We start from the raw sequence: 5,778 nt of genomic DNA on the forward strand, positions 1-5,778 counted from the left end.
GTGCCGGTTTCGGCAGCACAGACGCTACCACCAAACAGGACCGAGAAGATTAGCATGGCCCCTGCGCAAGGATGACGTGCAAATCCGTAACGCATTCCATATTGTTTTAAAAATAAAAATATTAACCAATTAAAGGTAGTAAGACAGTAGAAGTTTTCCAGGGAGTTCGTCAAGTCAACCACAGATTTCAGAGCCCACCTTCTTTGGAACTGGGAGCTGGTTCCTACACGGGTCCTGGCCTTTCCTGACGCCCTGCGGCGGTGGGCATCTGCTCCGAAGACTGGGAAGATGTCCACAGACCCCCAGAATGCGGTTTTCCGGACCCGCGCTGCAGCCCTGCAGCCTCCTCCTCTGCCTGGCTTCCAGCGCAAGGGAGGCTCCCTTTCAGGTTTCTGCTTCCCGAGCAAGCAACAGATGTGTGTGCGCTCTGGGCTCTGGACCGAGGAGCTCACCTCTCCATCTCCAGCCAACACCCTGCAGTCTGCCCCAGGGGCAGGCCCTCCCCTCCCTGATCTGGCTCCAAACATAGTTTTTAAAAAGCCCTCTGATTTTCCTTCCCACAGATTATTTTTATCACCCCCTAAGTGGACTCTCGGCTCTCTGGAATCTCTTCCTTCCCACGATCTCCTCTCCACGTGCTAGGCCCTGGGCTGGCTCCCAGGGTGGATCAGACACGTCTGCTGCTCCCCACTGCTCTGAAGCCGCACGAGGCCCTTCCGCTCAGAGACCTTTGACGACTGCTCCCTACAAGAGCGGATATGTCCTTTGGGGACCCCGAATCCTTTGTGGTCCTGACAAAAACTTTGCACCCTCTCCCTAGACAAATGAATACACATGACCATCTACAAGGAATCTGTGGGCCCCCCTGACCTCTTCAGCTTATTCTAGGAACCCGAGGACGGGGCTCTTTAAACTGTGGAAAGTAAGTTTCCCCACCCCTGCTTCTGTCACCAGTCCGCCAGGTCCAGTCCCGGAAGCACCCCCCATTCCCAGATTCTTGGGTCTTTCAGGTTTGCCCCTGTGCCCACCAGCACTTTCTTCGTGTCCTGTTACCCAAACGGCAGCGTAAAGCACACCCCTCACAATATGAACTGGGGACCGTTCTGCCTCCGCACATAGAAAGGTCTCGTTGGTGGGTATTTAGGCTGTTTCCAGGGCGAGAGAGAGCCTGGTGGTTACTTCATTTCACACAATGTGAGCATATCCATAGAATAAATTCCTAGAAGTGAAATAGCTGGATAAAGGGCAGCTGCGTAAGTGTTTGAAATATGAACCATTCTTTCTGTTTTTGCCCTGATTAGTGAATCCATAGCAAACTATTTTTCCCTTTGGCCAATTATTTGCCTATGATGTGCCAGCTGGGGAAACTGAGGCAGAGGCTGCTCACCTGCCCCTGGAAAAATACAAAATTGGGTAAGGAACCTGACAGCAGAATAAACCCAGCTTCATCGATTAGAAAAACGCCCCAAAGATCCTGCCCGCCTTAGGAAACAGAGGGAAGGAGGGGTGTCTGGCCCAAAAAGGGAGAAACTAAAATAACGATCACCTCGTGTGTGAATAAGGAGACAAGCCGAGAACACCCAAAGGTTCCATGGCAGCAAGAGAGACTGAAGTTAGCTCCAAGAGTGAACTTCCTATTAGCATAGGAGGGATGATGAAGGCCTGGCACCAGGGAAGGACTGTGGGTGACTCCCTACTCAGAGATCATTAAAGTAGGATTAAAGGTGGAGGACCTGCCAAGCCCACTGGGAGCAGAGGACTGAAGCAGGTGACCATTTCGCCATGTAAGGGCACATCCTAGCCTAGGCAAAAAGACAGAGAACTGGATTAATAAGGCAGGGCCCAGAGCTTTACAGTCTTCAAAGTAATCCCATAATCAAGCTTTTGAGGAAGGCAAGCAAGGATTATGAGCAGCCCATTTTGCTGATGGAAAAACTGAAGCCCAGAGACGTTGAGAAAGTTGGCCAGGGCTTCACAGCTGAACCAGAACTTGATCCCAAGCCTTTAGTCCCCAAGTCCAGTGAGATGACCTCCAATGCCCTGCCTCGTGGGACTGGAACTTCCCAAGGCAGGACCTAGGTCTCCATCCTTGGTTCCACCACCAGCTTCCCCAGGCCCTCTGCACCCCACTGCTCCCCACCAGCACCCCATCCACAGCCCCAGAACAGGGCGGAGACTGCTGGGAGAGGCTGCAAATCCCTCTTCTGTCTAACAACTGAGCGGAAGGAGGAGGACGGAGGTGGGAACAGGTCCCAAACTCCCATCTCACTTGTCCTCGCCCGTCTCAGCCTCAGACTCTCTCGTGATAGGAAAGTAGGCCAGTTTGGAATATGTCACGGATATTTTCGACATCCCCATCTGCACTATAGCTCTGCACACCGCCACATGGGGTAGAGCCAGCGCCTCCCTGCCGAATGAGGGGCGCACCTGCTACCTCTGGGGCTCAGAGCCCAGACGGAGGCTGGAGACGCACAGGGGACCCTGGATGGCACTGGGCAAGTGTCCGGCAGCCTGGGCAAGGCAGGACCGGAGATCAGCAGTGTCTGCCCCCTTCCCAGAGGAGCAGGAGCAGAACAGCTATGACCTGTGGACACCATTCCAGCCTCCACTAACCTGGGATGGAACTCTCCAAGGAAAGAGCAGTTAGTCCTGTGGGGAAAAGGTCTGGAAAAGCTTTTTGGAAGAGGTGGCTGACACCTGAGTTGGGATTTGAATGGGAAGCAGGACTTTGCTGGGCAAAGAAGATGGGGGAGAGTGTTCTTAGCCCATGGACGTGCTTTGGGTACATAGCAACCAGTGTGCCGGGCAGGGTAGAGGGCTGGCAAGGGAAGGGCAGCAAGAGGACAGGGCAGGGTCAGGCTAGCACTGGAGAAGGAGCTGTCAATGGTGAACGCCCAGCTACGAAGCTGGGGGTGCAAGTGCCTATGGAGGCTAAGGGCCATGGCTCAGAAAGAACATGCAGCAGTGGGCAGGCAGAAGTTACTCTTGGTGGGGGGCAGGCAGGGGTGAGGGAGAGCCCTCTAGGAGCCACCAGCCTCCCTGACCACAACCTTTTCCGGTTTACTGGCCGGGGCCTCTCCTGGTTGGGGGAGGGTGGGCCAACAGGAGAAATGCTTTCATTGCAGAGGCGTTGGAGACTTGCCAGCTTGAGGGCCCGGGTCTGGGGTGGGGGTTGCATAGGAAGAGACTCTCCTGGAAGACTGGTAAAGGAGAAAACTGGACATTGTGTTTATTAAGCACTGACTAGGGGTATTTTGTATCAAGGCCTCACTTAGTCCTCACAAGCCCTAGAAGTGCTTGTCCCGACGTGGAAAGTGAAGTTTCAGTCCTAAAGGCGTAAAGGGAAGTGTGGGTCCCTTCCCTAAGGTCCCGCAGCTTATAAGACAGATAGGAATTCAGGCCCGTCTGTCCCAGAGCCCATCGCCTTCACCTCTCACCACCTCGCAGATAAGAGCCCAGACTCCAGTTCCAAAGAAACGACTCCCTAGCCTTCACCTTCTCTCACTGTCTCCACCCTGGACCAGGCCTCCAGGACCCCACACCAACCCACGAGACCACCAACCTCAGGTGAGAAAACGGAGGCTCGGAGAAGTGAAGGGACTTGCCCAAGGACACGAAGCTACTTCAGGATGGACGCAGGATTCAGACCACCTAATCACTCTGCTAATCCTTCCCTGAGCACTTAGCTTCCCCAGGTGGCCGAGAGTAAGGAGCTTGCTCCCTACAATGAGAGCTGGTTCTGCACCTGAGCTGATTCTACAGGCTGGCACTGTGCTTCCCGTGACCAAGGTGAAAGGGGGGCATAAGAGAAACAGCGTCACACTCAGCCACTTCAGTTAAAGCTCTGAGAGCGCGGTCCACTGGGTCCTCCAAGTCCTAGAGGGGCTGAAAATGGTGGACAAGGACCAAGATGGGAGCTGCCACAGCTCAGGGACAGAAAGATCTGGACAGGATCTCTAGACAGGTGGCAACTGCCAATGAGAAGCATTAGAACAAATGCTGGATTAATAAATTGCCTCATTCAGAGAGAGAGAGAGAGGACCAAGCTGGGGGATTTACCCTACCTAACTCCAAGACTATTAGAAAGCTACAGCAATCACGACGGAGTCTGTTGGCAAACCGACCGAGGGAAGAGAACAGACCGTCTATAAACAGACCCACACGTAGATAGTTGATTGATTTTCCACAAAGATGTAAAGTCAGTCTAGTGAGAAGAAGGTAGTCTTTTCAACAAATGCTCCGGGAACAAACAAACATCCAGATACATCACAACATAAAACACCGCACGCGGCACACAAAAATTAACTCGAGGTGGATCCTGGACCTAAACCTAAGTCCAAAATCATAAAGTTAAAGTACAAATACAGACTGAATCTAGAAATGGCCAAGAGGGACAGCCTCTTTGTTACTGACTTCAGCATTATGGATTTGTTTTCAGCAAACTGCATTTGTTACGTTAAATTAACATCTGAACACTGAAAAAAGAGAAGGAGTGTACACTGGATGATTTTCTCTGTCTATATGTATAATATCTATTAAAAATGCACACCTATGCAGAGTAAAAGACAACAACCCATCCTCGTTGCTCAGCGACGAGGGGAGGCAGTGGAGCAGGAGACGAGAAAGGACAGGAGGAGCCTATGGGCCAGTAGGCAGCTTCATTACCTGACACGGTGATGGTCGCATGCGTGTATTCATTCATATGAGGGAACTTTTCAGCTCGTACATTTTAAATGTATGTCAATTAATCAATAAAGCTCTACAACGGGAAACAAAAAGAAGCAATACTCAAATAAAACAAAAGTTACTCTGGAAAAAGAAATGAGATACAGATATTGGAAAAAGCAGCAAAGTCATCACTGCATGAAGATTATATTATCATCTACTTAGAAAAGTCAAAGATTCAACTGAAGCCTTATAGATCCTATCAGCAAGTTTAATAAAATGGCCAGTTAAGTAAAAATATAGATAAATCAATAGCTCTCTTTTTTAGCAACAAAATCCAATTTTAAAATGTTAGAAAAATATTATTTCATTCATACCGGCAATTGACGCCCTGAAACACATAGGAATAAATTTCACCTGGGGTATACAAGTAGGCCTGAATAAATGGAGGCACACATGCCATTTTACAGCAATGGAAGAATGTTTTGGTAAAGCCGTTAATCCTTTCCAAATTATGCTATAAATCCAACTCATTTAAAATTCCAATGGAATTCTTTAACTGAAACTAGAAAATTCTAAAATTCACCTGGAAGAGTAAATGAGTACCATATGGAAAAAATGTGTTTTTAAAATGTTTTTTTTTAATTTTAAAAGATTTAATGTATTTATTTTTAGAAAGAGGGGAAGGGAGGAAGAGAAAGAGAGAAACATCAATGTGTGGTTGCCTCCTGTGCACCCCCCACTGGTTACCAGCCACCACTCCGCAATCCAAGCATGTGCCCTGACCCGGAATCAAACCAGCGACCCTTTGGTTTGCAGGCTGGTACTCAATCCACTGAGTCACACCAGCCAGGGCAAAAAGAAAAGAAGAAGAAAAGTTTTAAAAATTAAAAACGACCTGGATGGAAATTGCTTGCGTTACCACTGATGCGTTCCATAAAGGAGTTGGTATTACAGTTAAGAATAAGATTTGTCTTCACACCTAGTCAGTACTTAACACACATTTGTAGGATGACCAAGTAAATGAGTACGCAAAGGTCAATAGAACAAATAGTCCAGAAGCACTCAAAAACCTTCCCATATAGTGAATATTGTAATATAAAGGCTTTTCAT

The 5,778-nt window shown here is 49.1% G+C and overlaps 1 non-coding gene across 1 annotated transcript; it reads left to right on the top strand.

Moving 5' to 3' along the window:
- Positions 1–106, top strand: LOC112316611 (U6 spliceosomal RNA). The gene has a single exon (XR_002976014.2). It is a non-coding gene; the product is annotated as a U6 spliceosomal RNA (small nuclear RNA).
- The last annotated feature ends 5,672 nt before the right edge of the window (positions 107–5,778 follow it).

The sequence above is a fragment of the Desmodus rotundus genome, chromosome 9 (genome assembly GCF_022682495.2).
Source record: "Desmodus rotundus isolate HL8 chromosome 9, HLdesRot8A.1, whole genome shotgun sequence".
Lineage (NCBI taxonomy): Eukaryota > Metazoa > Chordata > Mammalia > Chiroptera > Phyllostomidae > Desmodus > Desmodus rotundus.